Source organism: Mobula birostris, chromosome 7 (genome assembly GCF_030028105.1).
Source record: "Mobula birostris isolate sMobBir1 chromosome 7, sMobBir1.hap1, whole genome shotgun sequence".
Lineage (NCBI taxonomy): Eukaryota > Metazoa > Chordata > Chondrichthyes > Myliobatiformes > Myliobatidae > Mobula > Mobula birostris.
In genome coordinates this window covers 128976557-128995992 of record NC_092376.1, presented here as the reverse complement: position 1 = coordinate 128995992, position 19436 = coordinate 128976557, and positions in this window count along the sequence as shown.

Genomic DNA, 19436 nt, shown 5'->3' with positions numbered 1-19436 from the left:
AAGAGGTGATGGTCAACTTCCAATCGTTGCTTTTGCTCTGGCTGGTTCATTGATATCCTGCGGGGAAAAAGGAACCAACTATCTCTAGCTAGCCTGATCTCCATATCGCTACATTCTAAAATTTTGTGGCTGATTTGTTGTTCCTCAGACTTCTAGGGGAATACAACCTTCTGAAGAACAAAAGAAACACATAAATACATAGTTGGGGCCAGAAAAAAATAGCATAATGGATTATCTCATTATCTCCCTATCTCTATGTATATTTCCATATGTTTGCAGTTATATTATACAAATAACCAACTTACTCGTCCTTTAGAAATTCTTGAATTTGTCAAGGATGTTGTAATATCTTTCATAATAGATAGATCTTACGTAGAATCCTTCAAAATACTCCAAGGTCATCTGACATTTAATTGTTAAGCATCACACATACATATCTGTTAAATGACCAGGATAATATGGGTTAATTTTTATGAAGACGTTCTTTACAATAACAGAATGACTTCCTTTCTAGCAATTTCTTTTAAAAGTTTGGACAATTGTTTGAAGAAGGTATTCATAGAAACATAGAAAACCTACAGCACAATACAGGCCCTTCGGCCCACAAAGCTGTGCCGAACATGTCCCTACCTTAGAACTACCTAGGCTTTACCCATAGCCCTCTACTTTTCTAATCTCCATGTAGCCATCCAGGAGTTGCTTAAAAGACCCAATTGTTTCTGCCTCCACCACCACCATTCCACACACTCACCACTCTCTGTGTAAAAAAACTTACCCCTGATGTCTCCTCTGTACCTGTTTCCAAGCACCTTAAAACTATGCCCTCTCGTGCTAGCCATTTCAGTCCTGGGGAAAAGCAGACTATCCACACGATCAATGCCTCTCATCATCTTATACACCTCTATCAGGTCACCTCTCATCCTCTGTCGCTCCAAGGAGAAAAGGCCAAGTTCACTCAACGTATTCTCATTTGTACTCCAGGGAGCGCGAAGCGCAGAATCAAATATCGCTGTGATAATTGTATGTTCTAGTATCAATTGTTTTGGCGACAATAAAGTATAAAGTAAAGTATACAGCATGTCCCCCAATCCAGGCAACATCCTTGTAAATCTCCTCTGCACCCTTTCTATGGTTTCCACATCCTTCCTGTAGTGAGGCAACCAGAATTGAGTACAATACTCCAAGTGTGATCTGACCAGGGTCCTATATAGCTGTAACATTACCTCTCGGCTCTTAAACTCAATCCCATGATTGATGAAGGCCAATGCACCATATGCCTTCTTAACCACAGAGTCAACCTGCATAGCAGTTTTGAGTATCCTATGGACTCGGACTCCAAGATCCCTCTGATCCTCCACACTGCCAAGAGTCTTACCATTAATGCTATATCCTACCATCATATTTAACCTAACAAAATGAACAACCTCACACTTACCTGGGTTGAACTCCATCTGCCACTTCTCAGCCCAGTTTTGCATCCTATCAATGACTCGTTGTAACCTCTGACAGCCCTCCACACTATCCACACCATCCCCAACCTTTGTGTCATCAGCAAATTTACTAACCCATCCCTCCACTTCCTCATCCAGCTCATTTATAAAAATCACTAAGAGTAGGGATGCCAGAACTGATCCCCAAGGCACACCGCCGGTCACCAGCCTTCATGCAGAATATGAGCCATCTCTTTGCCTTCTGTGGGCAAGCCAGTACCAGATCCACAAAGCAATATCCCTTTGGATCTCATGCCTCCTTACTTTCTCAATAAGCCTTGCATGGGGTACCTTATCAGATGCCTTGCTAAAATCCATATACACTACATCTATGGCTCTAACTTCATCAATGTGTTTAGTCACTTCCTCAAAAAATTCAATCAGGCTTGTAAGGCAAAACCTGCCTTTGACAAAGCCACGCTGACTATTCCTAATCATATTACGCTCTCCAAATGTTCATAAATCCTGCCTCTCAGAATCTTCTCCATCAACTTACCAACCACTGAAGCAAGACTCACTGGCCTATAATTTCCTGGGCTATCCCTACACCCTTTCTTGAATAAGGGAACAACTTCCACAGCCCTCCAATCCTCCGGAACCTCTCCCGTCCTCATTGATCATCACCAGAGGCTCAGCAATCTCCTCCCTCGCTTCCCACAGTAGCCTGAGTTACATCCCGTCCGGTTCCAGTGACTTATCCAACTTGATGCTTTCCAAAAGCTCCAGCACATCCTTTTCCTTAATATCTACATGCTCAAGCTTTTCAGTCCACTGCAAGTCATCCCTACAATCGCCACGTTCCTTTTCCATAGTGAATACTGAAGCAAAGACCCTTTCATTAAGACCTAACTTTGCTTTCTGTGATGCTCAACATTGAAACAGGTCTAAAGTAAATTGTGCTGTTTTACAATTGATGTATATCTATGTTTTTGAATACAGATGCCCATAATCTGGAGTTTTACAGTTCTTTAATGAAAAATAAAAGCTTATAAAATCAAAGAAAAATTTCCAATATCAAATCTTCTTGCTGGAGGTTTTAGAGATTGAAAACAATGGTATATGAATCTATTCAACATTCTTCTGTGTTTCTTTTCTTGTTGTTCTTTGTATTTTTAGCTTTTTTTTGGGTGGTAGAAATAATTTTCTCTGTCACCAAACGATATGAAGACCTAGAAATTCTATTGCCTAGCTTAACTTTCTTCTTGCACTAGTTAATAGCATCTGATTACACATGATTCTTTGGTAGAGTCTTTTTGGAATTTTCTACTGGATAAATCATGAGTCCACACATTTAATATGAAATGTGGAGGTGTTATAAATGAATGTGCTGGGCATGCTCAGTCACATCAAATGATATGCAGAATTGTTCTATGCAGAAAAGTGGTTGCCAATAACTTTACCCCTTGTCAACTTCCTCTGATCATTCCTAACGATACCCTGGAAATATGTCCCATATCCATGATTGTGTCTGTTCCAGTAATCATCTCTCCTTCCACAATTCATTTGCACCCTCTCAGTCCACTATCCCAGGCCTCTCTTCTCTTTGATCCACTTCATTCTGGAATTACTTTTTGCCCAAGCTCCTCTTTCTATACTTATGGCATTCATGGATGAGTGATCTTTGTTGAAAGCCCTGTTCCATCATCCTAGGGCCTCTTCCAAGAAATAGTATCACAGGCAGAAGTCCCCACACAAAATTTTATGAAGCCTTGATTCTAGATCACAGAATATGTTTCAAGTAAGTATAATGTAACTTACTTTTTTAAATTAATATGCAAATTGAGTTAAAATAAACTTTAATGTTGAACTGCATCTATCTCATAATGGGACAATACTTTTTTTGTTAAAGCTTGATAAGTTTGAAGGCATGGATGGATCTGTTTTGGCACCAATTTCCTATAAAACCTTTACACAAAGGTGTGAAGGACTTGTTTCTGTATTTTCCACTTCAGCTTTACTGAAAAACAATATAAATGACTTTGATAGGGTCCAGGCATCTGCAAGAATTTTGCAAACAACAGGCAATGTCTTTCTAGAGCCTTGACCTGTTGAAAATTGGTTTTACAATTCGAATTAAATTGTGCACTTTTATTTGACATATTGAATTCCCAGGGGTGATGGTTTCCTCATCTTTAGTACATGAGTGCTGGTAAATCCAATAAGTAAATTAAAATCATACGTATCTGTGCAGAAGGGAAATAGAGTAAAATAATAGTCCAAATTAGAAATCAAACACTTATCTTGGTATAGATATTAAAAATAAATGTAACACAGAGAACTTAACTTCAATGTTACAGAATAAATGTTAGATTAGACATTGAAGACAAAAGTGGCAACAATTTGCCATTGTGGAGCAGCTGACAATGGATTCAAAATTGAGATTCAAGCAGAGGTTTTGCTTGGTACCTGATTGGATGGAAAATTGATATTTTTTTTTAAAGAAAACAATCCCTTTGATTTAATAACAATGAAAATATATTTAAGTTGTAAAATATAACAGCTGTAAACTCTAAGTACAGTATTAACCCCAATCAAACTTGGACATTAAAGTCTGCCTTACTTAAACTAATAATGAGCAAAGCTTACACAGGTTTATCACCTGTAGTTCTGGTGGACATGTGATTGTACCGCCATTTCCAGCTGCCATTTTGTGGACCTAAATTGATGCCATAAAAACAAATCAGCAATGAATGTTATAGATATTACTCACCAGGTTAGAAAGAATATGGGGCAAGAGCATTAAAATCATCACCACCCCCACCCCACTACAACTGATTATTTCACCACCTGGTTACACAAGGATTGTTTTCACCTTACTTAATGACATCTCAACCTACAAGTCTTTGGGATGCCGGAAGCAATCATAGTACCTGGGGAAATTCAAGTGGGTACAGTCAGAATGTGCAAACTGCATTTTGACAACAATTGAGTTGACGATCAGATCTGGACTGCTGGAGGTGTGAGGCTGCTGCACTGCAGAAACACCCTATATGTTCACAATTCTCATCATTTAATTCAATCAAGTTACTACAATGAAAGTAACTGAGCTCTACAGAAATTTGACAGATTCTTCATGAATGAACAAATCTCCATGTAGTAATACTCCAATGGCAAATCTTGTCAAAGTGAAGACTATCGCTTGTGTACTGCAGACTGTGTTTGTCTTTCAGGGGTTCCCAACCTTTTTTATGCCACGGACCCCTACCATTAACCGAAGGTCCATGGACCCCAGTTTGTTTATAGTTCAAAGCACGGTGCATTCTGTACTTTATCTGTGTAGTAACAGCCATCAACCTCGGAGCATAGCCACTGAAGTCAAAATCTTATCTGCAGCAGGCACAGTGGCTGCTTTGTTTGGCTAACTAGGCATGAAAGCATAAAATAAATTGTTTGGATTTCTCTGGATTTAGTTTCATTACACATGGGACTAACAGTGTTATATCAGATTTTAAAAATGTAATAATTTGTCTAGCTGCATATTTTTAAACATGGGAAGGTACTTAAATATTTCTCAAGAGATGTAGAAGACATTGCCAAAAATTCTGTCTGGGATTTCTCATAACTTTAATTCATTTTCCCATCATTTACTGGGTGAATAGACTCAGAAAACAGGGGGTGATTTTGAACTTGGGCAACCTTTGGCCTTTATGTCTTTGCATAGTCTGGCCCTCTGGGGATGAGCACTTGAAACCACAAATTGCTTGTTTCTCAGGCCTGCAACGTCAACTGTAATGATTCTGAACTTAGTTCCTCTACATGGATAAACATATGTATTTAATTGACAGTTACTCAATCATAAATACACTATAGAAAGTTGTAAAATGATTTGAAGGTTTGGTTTTGAATGGTAGTATAAAGCAGAAGGAAAATATTTTTAAACAAATGCAAAGACAAAGAAATCCATTGTGCTCAGAGAACTATAAATGATAACAGTGGTAAGAAATAGAATGAAAACAACACAGGGGGTAGAAAGACCAATAGTGAAAATCTTAATGAAATATAAAGAGTAAGAGCCACTAAAAAGGCCAAGCATTGTTTGCTTATAACATTGTTTATTTGGGGGATGCAGTTTAAAGTAAAGTGAAATGTAAAATGGATTTTTTTTTAAATGGATCGGAATGTTAATAGAGAAAATAATGACAAAACTTAAAATTAAAGAACCTCATGCAATTGATTGTTTCCTAATTTAACCTTATCCTGATTTTTCTTTAAGGTCTTTTCCCCTTACAACTACATTGAGAACTGAGGCTTCTGAATTCTCCTCCAAAACCTATTTCTCTCTCTACCTCCCTTTACTATTTGAAGACTCCCTAGAATCTATATCTGTGTATAAGCTTTTGGTCAGCTTCTCTTTTACAAATTTATGAAAAATGTTTTGTTTGAATACGGCTTTAGGATACTTTGTTAAAGGCTCTTTAAAATATAAATGATCCCCATAATATCCCAAATGGAAGTTATGTTCAATAATGGGATGTATTGCAGGTAACTTTTACTTTCTGTTTAAAAATTATTCATTTCTATATACAAAAATAAACTTCTGAAAGAATTCACAAGATCACAATCAGCTAAATGCAAAGCCAGGCCATTAAGAAATGAAACCAGGACCACATAATCAAATTGTGATCTGGAAAAGTCCTTTTTGAAATGCCAGTTTACTACTTTGAATAGGAGTCATGCATAACAACAGGTGGTGTTAAAGGATCAGTCTAAGAAAGTTTTGATCATCAATTTGTGCAAGGTTTGTTCAAATACTTTTTGCAGTTTTGCACTTGCTGCCTTTTAGAGGACAATAGAGGAGGTTGCTGCCGGGTGTTCCCAGGATTGCTGTATACTTGCAGCTTCGAGAGATAATGACTGAAATAGCTGGAGAAGTATCAGAAAAAGATGTGCTAACAAAGCAAGAGTATCGCAGTTATAGTTGAAAGATTTGTGAAAAAAAATTTGGATTAATTTTGGGGAGAGGGGATTTGAATGTATATTGATGACCTGCAGGTTCATGCTACTTTTGGGCGGGGTCTTAAGTAATGTTTTGATCTTTGGCAGGTGTAATTGTGGTTGATATCTGTAAGTTCTTTTGTTTCACAGTTTGACAGTTCAAAGTAACTTTATTATCAAAGTACATAGAGTACATGCCACCATTGAGATTAATCTTCTTGCAGGCATTCACAGGAGAGCAAACAAATACAATAGAGTTGATGAAAGCTACACACAAAGACAGGCAAATGGCCAATGTGCAAAAGAAGGCAAACTGCAAATAAATAAATAAATAATACTGAGAACATGGGTTGTAGAGTCCTTGAAAATGAGTCCAAAGGTTGTCAAATCAGTTCTGAGTTGGGGTGAGTGATGTTATCCGCACTGGTTCAAGAGCCTGAGGCCTGAAGGGTAATAATTGTTCCTGAACCTGGTGGTGTGGGACCTAAGGCTCCAGCACCTCCTTTCTAATGGCAAGAGAGCAAAGCCTAGATGGTGGGGGTCCTTGAAGTTGTATGCTGCTTTGCTGTGGCAGCATTCCTTGTAGATGTGCCCAGTGGTGGCTTGGGCTTTGCCTGTGATGGAATGGGCTGTGTCCACTGCATTTTGTAGGCTTTTCTGTTCCTAGATATTGGTGTTTTCATACCAGACTGAGATGCAGCCAGTCAGTTTACTCTCCACTGTCCATCTATAGAAGTGTTTGCAGACATGTAAACTCAGTTGACTGGAAGTATATAAGTAAATATTGTAGAGGATGAAATGCAGATTCCTTTTTTATGCCAAGAAGATGAAGCTTCGAGTTTATAAGAAGTGGGATAACCACATGTGCTTGGTGTGGTGGGATGGGGCTATACTGGGGCAATTGCAAGTGGAAGCCAGGTCTTAAGTAATGTGACCCAAAATCATTATTCTATTTGGAAGATGTGCAATCCATTTGTTTTGGAAGCCATTGTGCTTTCTTCAATTTACTCAGGATTTTTCATACCCTTTGAAATTACTTTTGGTTAGAAAAAAATTAGTGAGTAAATCTTGATCCTCACATTGAATTTCATTGAGTTTTCAGTGTTAAGTCAATCAGTGTGATAAAAATGATTTAGTTGAAATTAACTGTGGTTGAGTCAAATGGGCATTAATGTATTGTGGCTTAAAATAACTAAGTATTATTCTTTAACCAGTGATTACTTCTAAGCTTTTTGGTACACTTTTGATCTTTTTACAAGGAAATTATAAGCAATAAAAAATAATTTATGGAGTGAGGGAATAAAAATATTTAATTTCTTCAAATATCATTCACTGATTTATTTTTGCCTAAATTTCAGTCTTTCATCTGATATGGATAATTAGGTATGTTGACAATAATCAGAGGGATCTCTGCTATTGACAGATCAATCTGAACACTTTAATTTCAAAACCACTGTTAACTTTAGTTGAATTCTTGACCAACTATTGTTAGGTTGTCACAAATTGCAATTCTAATTCCATTTTCAAACAAGAAGCAAATGAGTTGTCTTTATATGTTTTAATATGTTCAATGAAGAATTTGGTCTGAAAATGTGTGGCTTCCCCAGACAAACTGAGCCATCTGTGGTCAGCTGAGAAATGAATTTAAGTGTGCCTTGAACAGATGTTTTGGGAAGACATCAAAGTACGGCCAATTTGTTACTCTGTCTAACTAACCAAGACGTCACTCAGCTCCCTAGGGTCTTCAAATCTGTGGGACAGAGGAGAGAGACGGAAGAGAAAATCCAGCTATTTTTAGCACACAGTGTTCTGTACATTTGCTTGCTGTGAAATCTTACGAACTCCCACTCCCTCCAAAACTGTTTTGCCAAGTGTTAGCAAGCAAGAATAAAATACAGAGATCAAAGCCTAGAATTTGCCCTTTTTAGTGTTTATAGAGCGCGGCAAGACACAATAAATCTGCTTGTGAAAGTCACGTAAGGAGCAGAAAATAATGTTCTGTGGTTCACTGTAATGTTAATAGGTTACTCTGTGCAGTGCTGTGCCCAAATTGACATTGTTAGCTGAAGAACAGCATTCAACTGTTGACTTGCATTTGAGACAGGCTTGATTTCTACAGTCAAATGTTTGTACAATACAAACAACACAGAAGTACAGAATTATTGTACCTGAATGAATAGATGCTACAGTGAAGCAAGAGGGATGAGAAACATCCACCAGGTGGTTTAGAAGGATCTAGATTAGCTGATAAAGACCACTGTTTCCGCTTGAGCAAATGGGCAACAGATACACGTAAAATTTTAGTCAGCGTGTTTGACGTGGATCAGTGCAGTCTAAGATTGCCTGTACATGGGGAGGTCTGTAATTCTGCTCCTGTGGACTGAACGAAAAATCGATCAATTTTTTTTTTAGTGGTGGGGTGACCTCTCTAGTGCATCAGTGAGCAGCAAACTGTAAGACGTGGCAGAAATTGGCAGCAAGATCTTGGAATGATCCTGAGGCTAGGAAGCTGAGAGTTTCATGATCTTGACCTCCATGTGCCAAGGCACACCCGAGGCTGTAATTTGAGGATGTGCGTCAGCAGTGGCAAAGAAAGCAGACTGAATATGGGATTCAAGTGGAAGATGGTTAATAAAATGTTGGCAGCACATACAAAATGCTGGAGGAACTCAGCAGTCCAGGCAGCATCTATGGAAAAAAGTGAACAGTTGACGTTTTGGGCTGGGACCCTTCATCAGGTCATGCTCTCTTTTTGCTACTGCCATCAGAAAGTGTAATAAAACCTTGCTTTCCTTTGAATAAACATGAGCAGTCATTTTTCTGATCAGTGAGAATTTTGAGGTACTGAATATTCATTGGTATACTCTATAGGAACACTATTGTGAATTATTTCACAGTGTAGTCTCATAAACAGCGATGATAAGTATGACCAGGTAATCTTTTTTAAGACTTGTAATGATGCTTGCTAAAGGTAATTATTGGTTAAGAATTCTCCTTGGAAGAGAAACCAACCTTCCAATCTTTTTGCTGAAGGGATAGTGATTTAATGCTTCATCCAGATGACGTAATATCTTGCACTATAAGATATTTTAGCTTATCAAACTATATTGTAGAATATCACCCCTCAGAGCTGCAATCCCAGCTTAAATTGGCATTTCACTCTCCAAAATGGAGCTTGTAGTCCCAATTATCTGACAAAGGAAAGATTCTAATTCCAAAGCATGATTAACATTGATATGACTAATTTTAGGATTATAGATGATTGGTTGGAACCTGATAATGTACTTCATTCTACATTATCATTTTCTGTCTGGAGTTATAGGCATCCTGCTTTCCTAGCCACTTTCACTGGGGCTTCATTTTTACCTTTGGGACTCTTGAGGAGCTCTGGCATCAGGAGCCTCTCGCTCGGGGGCATACCTTTTTATCAAGAGCTTTGTTTGTGCTGGGGAAACAAGTTGTCAAATCCATGCCTTAGCTTCTGTTCCTCTCCAATTATAACACACTGACTTCCTTCAGTGCTCGTCGTCCATTCAGGGGGTACATGAATGATGTCATTTACCATTGGTGTATGGGACTCCTGAAATTGCTTGCAATTCATGCGCTCCAGTGGGGGAGAAATACCATAATCATCTCCCTTTTCAACTTAAAAGTTCCTGTACAAGCATTAAAATCATCCACTCATGGCTCTGGAAAAATTTGGCGCAGGTTCCCTCAGCACATGACTTTAGCCTGTGCTGTATGGTCTGTTGAATTTCTAGCCCTTCTGCTTTCATCCATGTTTGACAATTTATGCTTTGTACTGTTCACATGTTAGTTATGTTTTTACTCAGCGTATTAATATTTTAAATGTTCAATCCTTGTATCTTCAAACATGTGAGATAAGGCAGGAACTGATACTTCAAGATGGATTGCTGTTTTACAGTATGCAACACAGTTATGACCTTCTACATCTTCCACAATTTTCATCAAGAACATTGTACATTTGGTCACAAGTAATTAAGGTGCGGTAGTGAGGAATATAAAAGTAATTGGGAATTCTTTCTTAAAAGACATTAGCTGCTTGGCCGATGCTTTAGATTCTACATGATAAACTGGAAATGAAATATCTATGATCTTGGCCAATTTAGTAGTGGCCTCGAGAACAGCTGTGGTATTTCTGTGGGAGTGCGGTGAAAATTTGGCATCCTATTTATCCAGGCTGTTGCATTAACCCGTTACATTTTGTTTCAGTAACTAGATCCAGAAACCAATTTACAGCACACAATTATGAAAGAATTTGGAAGATTTTTAATTAGATGGAAGAGTGACATTTAAGGTATCATTAAATCTTTTAAGAAGCTAAACAGTTTTGAGAAAGGGCAAAAGTATTTAAAGTTGACCAACTCACAATAATATAGAATAAGACCATAAGACATAGGAGCAGAATTACGTCGGTCAAGATGACGGCAGTGTACAATGCTCCCTTGGTTGACATTTCCAAATCCAGATAACTCATGAAATATTCTTATTTGCTTCTCTTACATCTGTATTTCACTTTAAATGTTTTTCTGGGACTGTTAGAGCTTGTGATTTACGGATTTGAGATCGTTTTAGCAAACCAGCGCTTTGCTGTCTCCAAGAAGAAGGTTCTGGAAAGCGACCACTTATTCAGGTGGCCTTGATGCGAAGAAACTTTGAGACGGAGAGCAAGCCGATGTTTCACTACATTTTACTAATTAAAGTATCAGTTAATTGATAATTAAAGTGTTGAGGAAGATTGAGACAGCAAGGGGAATGGGGATGGTGAGCAAGAGTTCAGCGCCGACTGCCTGCTTTCTGATCGCTGCCAGAGGAGTCTGTGAGCAGCCTATCACTATGTGGATTGTTGTGGCAAGTGGATTGGCCTCTGTGCTCATGTGGTGAATCTCTCTTTCGATGAACGTTGATATCATAGGATGGTATTGTGGTTCTGCATTCATGGATTGGACATTGCATTCATGGTCTTGAGACTTTTTCAGACTTACGGTTTTTATATTCTGTTTTTTTAAATCACCAGTTCTTCTGTTTTGTTATGTGAGAGGAGGGGGCTGGGGGGGGGTTGTTGATGCTCTGTTGTATTCTGTTAGTTCTTTGTGCAGGGGAGGAGTTGTTTTTTGGGGGGTGGTCAATGTTACTGTTCTGTCTTGTGCAGGTGGGGGGCTTTGGGGAGGTTGGTGATTGATATGCCATTCTTTTTTGTATGGTGGGTTTGATGTTCCTCTCTGAATGACTTTCATGCTCTTTCTTTGTTTTGTGGCTATCTGGAGAAATAAAATTTCAGCATTGTACATGGATGCATGCTTTGATAATAAATGAACCTTTGAACCTTTGATATGCACTAATTCATTTTTATATTATAACAGTGACAAAATTCAGAATATGTTTGATTGACACTAATGTTTTGTGATCATAAAGAATACAATACACCTGTATGTCTTTCCATCCTTCATTAATTTATTGCTGTTGGATGTGAATAGTCCTAGAAATAAAATGAACTCAAATAAAAAATGAATCTAGAATGCACGTGAAATTGGGTTGTCAATTTTCTGTCATTTATTGCATGCTATTGTCAACCAAAGTAGAATTTTCCCTTCCTAGTTACTAAAGCGAAAGCTTTAGCAAGGCTTTTGATGAGTTCCTGCATCAGACATTGGTTAAGAAGTTTCGGTCATTTGGCATTCAGGATGAGGTAGTAAATTAGATTAAACATTGGCATTGGCATTGTGGGAAAAGCTGGTGAGTGGTAGTAGATGATGCCTTTTTGATTGGAGGCCTGTGACTAGTGATGTTCCACAAGGATTGGTGCTGGGTCCGTTGTTTGTCATCTACATCAATGATCTGGATGATAATGTGGTAAACTGGATCAACAGATTGGCAAATGATACTAAGTTTGGGAGCGTAATAGACAGTAAGCAAGGCTTTCAAAGCTTACAGTAAGATCTGGACAAGCTGAAGAAAGGGGCTGAGAAAATAGCCGATGGAATTTAATGCAGATAAGTGGGAGGTGTTGCACTTTGAGAGAACAAACCAGGATAGGACTTGCATGGTGAGATGTAGGGCACTGTGGAGTGTAGTAGAACAAAGGGATCTAGGAATATAGATCTATAGTTTCTTAAACGTGGTGTCACAGGTAGGTAGTATCACAAAAACAGCTTTAAGCATGTTGGCCTTCATAAATCAAATAATTGAGTACAGGATTTAGAATGTTATGTTAAAGTTATATAAGACGTTGGTGAGGCCTAATTTGGAGCATTATGTGCACTGCCGGTCATCTGCCTATAGGAAAGGTGAATCAATAAAATTCAAAGAGTACAGAAAAAAATTACAAGGATGCTGCTGGGACATGAGGACCTGAGATATAGGGAAAGGCTAAACATGTTGGGACTTCATTCCCTAGAGCACAGGTCCTATGCCATAGGAGAATGAGGAGAGATTTCAAAGTTCAAAGTAAATTTATTTTCAAAGTACATATATGTCAACAATATACAGTCCTGAGATGCATTTACTTGCAGGCATATTCAATAAATCCATAATAGAATAATAACCATAAAAATCAATGAAAGACCACACCAATATAGGAATTCAACCAATGTGCAAAAGACAGTAAATTGTGCAAATACAAAAAGAAAGAAATAATAGTGATAAGTAAATAAGAAATAAATATGAAGAATATTAGCTGAAGAGTCCTCGAAAGTGAGTCCATAGATTGTGGAACCATTTCAATGATGAAGTTATCACCTTTGGTTCAAGAGCCTGATGGTTGAGGGGTAATAACTGTTCCCGAGCCTCATGATTTAAGTCCTGAGGCTCCTGTACCTTCACACTGAAGACAGCAGTGAGAAGAGAGCATGTCCAGGGTAGGGGGGGGGGGGTGCGGTCCTGATGATGGATGCTGCTTTCCTGCAACAACATTTTGTGTAGACGTGCTTAGTGGCGGGGAGGGATTTTACCTGTGATGGACTGGGCCATATCCACTACATTCAAGGCATTTTCCTTTCAAGGGCATTGGTATTTCCATACCAGGCTGTGATGCAGCCAGTCAATATACTCTCCACCACACAGCTATAAGTTTGACAAGGTCATGCCAAGTCTTTGTAAAATCCTGAGGAAGCAGAGGCTTTTCTGTGCTTTCTTCATAATTGCCATTATGTGCTGGGCCCAGTACAGATCCTCTAAAATAATAACATTGAGGAATTTAAAGTTGCTAAACCTCTCAACCTCTGATCCCCCAATGAGGACTAGCTCATGGGGCTCTGGTTTCCTTCTCTTGAGGTCAATAATCAGCTCCTTGGTCTTGCTGACATTGAGCAATTGGTTGTTGTTATGATACCACTCAGCCAGATTTTCAATCTCCCTCCTATATGCTGGTTTATCACTACCTTAGGTTAGGCCTACGACAGTGGTGTCAGCAAACTTGAATATAGCATTGGAGCTGTACTTAGTCTCACAGTCATATGTAAACTGGGTAGGGTAGGGGGCTAAGCACACAGCCTTATGGTGCACCTGTGCTGACGGAGGCCATGGAGAAGATGTGGAGGAGACTGACTTGGGTCTGTACATGAGGAAGCCGAAGATCCGAATGCACAGTGAGGTATTGAGGCCAAGATCTTGAAGCTTATTGATTAGTTTTGAGGGGATGTTGGTATAGAATGCCAAGCTATAGTTGATAAAGAGAATCCAGCTGTGGACCTGTTGCTCTGGTAGGCAAATTACAGCAGATTCATGTCGCTTCTCAGGCAGGAGTTGATATGTTTCATCAACAACTTTTCAAAACACTTCATCACTGTGGATGTAAGTGCTACTGGGCAATGGTCATTGTGGCAGATTACCACGTTCTTCTTGGACACCAGTATGATTGAAGCCTGCTTAAAGCAGACTGCCGAAGCAAGAGATTAAAGATCTCAGCGAACACTCCAGGCAGTTAATCAGCACAGGTCTTTTTTATTTTGCAAGGTAGCCTTTCTGGGCCGGATGCTTTTTGTGGGTTCACCCTCCAGAAGGCTGCTCGTATGTCAGTATGTAATCATAGGATCATCAAGGGCTATAGTAGTTGGAGATGGTTCCTCCATGTTTTGACGGTCAATGCAAACTTAGAAGGCTTTGATCTCATCTGGAAGCAAATCTCTGTTGTTTCCTATGTCGCTTGATTTAACTTTATAAGAAGTGATTGTATTCAAGCTCTGCCACAACTGCTGAGCATCCTTCATTGATTCGATTTAGTCTGTAATTGCATCTTCACCCACGTGATGGCTTTCCAGCGATCATACCTGGGCCTCTTGTAACTTTGTTGGTCACCAGACTTGAATGCCTCTGACCTAGCCTTCAGCAGATGGCAGATCTCATGGTTAGTCCAGGGCTTCTGATTGGGGAGGACTCTAGATGATTTTGTGGGGACACATTCATCTACAACAGTTTTAATGAAGTCCGTGACAACCATGGTATTTTCATTCAGATCCACGGGTGAGTCCTTGAATGTAGCCCTGTCCACTGATTCAAAACAATCTTGTAGCTGCTCCTCTACCTTCTGCAATCAACTCTTTGTTATTCTAATCTCTGGAGCTTTGTTCTTTAGCCTCTGTCTGTACACAGGTGGGAGAAGGACAGAGAAATGATCCAATTTACTGAAATGTGGTCTACGCATCTTGATAGATACATACAAATTATGGGGGTTATAGATAGGTAAATGCTTTTTCACCTGAGAGTCCAGAAGATCGTGAGAGTGTGGAATGAGCTGCCAGCACAAATGGTCCATGCAAGTTCGATTTCAAAGTTTAAGAGAAGTTTGGATAGGTACATGGATAGTCGGGATATGGAGGGCTATGGTCCTGGTGCAGGTTGAGGGGAGTAGGCAATTTAAATGGTTTCAGCATGGACTGGATGGCCCGAAAGGCCTGTTTCTATGCTGTACTTCTCTATGACTCTAACTAGAGGTCATGGGTTAAAGGTGAAAGGTGAAATGTTTAAGTGGACCATGAGGAGGAACTTATTTGCTCAGGGAGTAGTGAGAGTGTGGAATAAGCTACTAGCAGAAGAGGTGGATGTGGGTTCGATCTTAGAGAAATTTGGATTGCTACATGGATGGGAGTGGAATTGAGGCCTGTGATCCAGGTGCCGATCGATGGGACTTGACAGATTAATATTTCGCTACAGTCTAGATGGAGCAAAGGACCTGATTCTGTGTTCAAGAGTTTTGTGCCTATGATTCTAACCTTGTAGGATTGAGGACGTAGCTGCAGAAGTGAAGGGGAGATCATGTCATTAAAAAAAACTCATCCAAAATAGAGCCACTAGATTGCTAACTGGAGAAATGTTGGACTGAAAGGGAAGCAAATGACTGAAGTGAAACTTCCGAGATGAGAAATTTGGCAGAGAGGTTTTTCAAGATGTAAATGCAGAAGGAAGTGAGATTGGGTGAGGACAGGAAATTCTGAGCAGAGAGCAATACAAAGAATCCATTAGAATTGACCCAACACATGAGATGGTGATGGAAGCAACAGTAGATTCACTTCAAGGAGCAACTGGTTGCTGCAGCTGACTCGTGACTCTTCAGCTGTTAGGCAAAGGCACTTCATTACTCTGCGATTATGACAGTATTCAGTCAAGGGCAGAATTTCTATCATCAGCAACATTACAGGGTGTGTGTTATTTGATTCTTTTGCTTTGATGATTTGCAGTTTCTTCCAAGTGATTTGGAAAGTGATGGCACAACATGTAGCTTGATGCATACTTTTCCCTTCATTAACATTTGATGTGACATTTCTATAAATTTCAGATTCCTGTTGCCAATTATAAAGCTTGAGGGGATAGTATTACCCGGCAATTTGGCATATGCATCTCCCAGTACTGGAAAATAGATTCTTGACGATGCCAGTCACATCAAAAAGCTTTAATAAATGATTTAAAAAACAAGGAATTATGCTGAATTTAAACAATTATTGCTTCCTAAAACATTTTCTCATTTACCCTCCCATTATTCTGCCCAAATGTGCATTACTGAACAATGAAATTTAATCCAAGAAAATAAAGTTTTCCACTCGTGACTTCAACAGGTTACTTGTGGAGCCTTCTGATGGAATGAATCTTTGGCCACTTTTCATTTCCCTTCCTTTGCCAGAAACTGGGACAATTCAATTTTGGCTCAATGATACAGATAATTGTGAAGTGTCATTGAATTTTTGCATTTGTGTCTCTTTTATAATATTAAAGTTACAAGCCTGAAAGTTTGGATGAGTATGACCTTGATCTATGTCCCACATATTCGTGTTTTACTTAAGAGCTGACAGTAACATTGATTGGTAGATTAGTATACACATTTTGAAAATCGTGGTCTTCCATGTATTGATTTACTTGCCTTTGTGGTTGGTGGATGTACATAATGCCGCCATTGCAATGTGTGATTGATACTAGTATTGCAAAATAATAGCTTCTTAACATTATTCATGAATGCCATGCTCCTTGAAGACCAATGTGGCCTTTACTGGAGGCTGACAATTTTCTCAAATATTAATTAAAATACTCATCCCTAATTTTCTCCAGGTTCTTGATGCAGCCTGAAATTAATTTTGACATTTTCAAGTAATTTTGACATCCGTTAAGTAATTCTTTTAATCACTTTTGTGGGGTTCCTATGTACCTCAGCCCTACCATGGCTGCTGAATTCCAATGTTATGACATCAGACCATCCATTCAGTCACGTAGTGGTCTGTTACATCAATGATTTGTCTACCCCAAATTTGTGTGAATAATTAAAACAGTGCTTTCCAAGTCTATAAACTCCTGTCATGATGGGAGATTGGGCAACAAAGTTCACACTTGGTACAGGAAGTGTTCAGTGTGGTTAACTCCAAAGACCCATAACACACTGTTCTACCACACATGATACGTTATATGGAGTGGGTAATTAAATGTTCCTCCTCCAAGGCCAAGCAATGGTGCAGATTCTCTGTAAAACACAACTTTAGTACAAATACCAATGGATCACATTATTATTTGTCCTCAGAGATTCAGATATTTCTGTTTAATAAGAACTAATTTCACATATTCAGTCCATACACACACTGAGCTGGCAAACAAAAAGCAACTCAGAATTAGGGGAATTTTAATATTTGTGGTGGCAACAGCTTGGTTCATCCACCAACATTTGAACTAAATTCCTGCCAAAGTTGAAAGAACCACTGAAAATATTTCACTAAAATTGTAGCAAGATGCAGGCTTGTAACTTAAGCTGCAGGTAAACCCAAAATTTTATTTTTTGTGCAAAATAGAACTAAAGGACAAAGACAGAACATTTTTTCTGATGCATTGGCCAATTCAGATGTTATCAAAGAGAACAAGCAGTGGATATTGGAAGTATGTGATTCACTTATTGGCAAGTTTGATATTATTTTTGGACAATTCAGTTTGTATTCTGTCTGTAGCCACAGGTCATGCAAAATGGTATTTTAAAACCTGAATATATAAATTCTTTTAGCAAATTTAAAAGGATCAGTCACCTTATTGGCCAGCTGATGCATGGTAGTTAGAACCAACATTTATCTGAGAACATGTGTCTATTATTCCCAAGCAGCTGCATTCAACATCCCACGTCTTGAACTGGTTCACATACGTATTTGTGTCTCTCACTGCTGTATTTGTGTCTTTCCCTAATTATCAAAGTAGGCATACCTGGAATTGGCTTCTTTCAATAATTTTACATTAGTAGTTTTAGGTAGCATTAGGAGAGGTCTAGTTGAGCCAATAAATTTGAAGTTATGTTTTGAAAAGTGGTCAGATCTAGACATTATTCTGTTTTGTTTTAACACACTGACCAATCTTCTACACATTAGAAGTATTTTAAAAGGAATAGCCTTCAAACAGGGGTAGTCAGCAATTGTGGCCAGGCACTTAGCACATAATCTTCCTCTGCTGCTGCTTTCAGGAGGACTTGAAATCAATTTGAAATAAATGAATTAAAACTCAAAGGGTAGCAGATGGTGGAGCTCAGCAAGAATTTACTGGTTGTCCCATAATATCGGTGATGACCAGAGAAACGTATTAAAAGCTGATTTGTATCCACAAGTACAACTACTTGATATCCCCCATTAATATCCACTATAGTAGAATAAACAATTGTTGTGAACATAAATGATGCATTTCACTGCATGTTTTGATATACATGTGATAAGTAAAGTTGAATCTTGAATCTTGATTTGATGATATCAAGATCTTTATCTATATTGAAATTGAAAGCAATTTTGAAGATAAATGAGCATTACAAAACTAAACATACAGTATAAATAATCAAAATATGATAGCTCATTACTAAAGCCAATTCCTAAAAATGAGATTATACTTTTTTCCCACTCCTATATTCAATGCATAAAGCAATTGAGATTGAATCAACAGCCCATTGTTGACTTCCAGCTTTCAAACAAAGAGGAATGGATAGCAACAAGAACAACTTTCTCCAAACATAATAAAACATCCCAACATGCTTTGAAGAAGCCATGAACCCATTTTATATTGTTGATAAAAGTTATCCTTTAATCTCCTCAAGCCAACTCCTGTTCCAATCTAGATACAGGAATATTTATGTAAAGAAGGTTAATAGTCATACAATGTATTTTCTTTTCTTAAAAGTGGTCTCAATTAAAGTTTTACACGAGGTTACAATATGGAATAATCCAAGGATTATTTGAGGAAAATACTTTTAAAAGTTTTGAGCATTTTCTATTTAATGTATTTGACAATGACAATGCAACCACAAGTATTGTAAATATGACCCTTCAAAATGATGGGGCAATTTTTAATATTTTTAGTTTCAACACTATTAACAATGAGACACTGTGACCTGATTATTTTTGACAAGTTTCCATTCTGATGCTTGACCCATCTAGCGCTACCTTTCAATTCTTGGCATCCCACTGACTTGATTGGTTCTGATTTTCTCATTCCTCCCTTCCAACAGGTTGGTGTGATACTGACACACTCCTTTTCCCCAATAGAACTCAG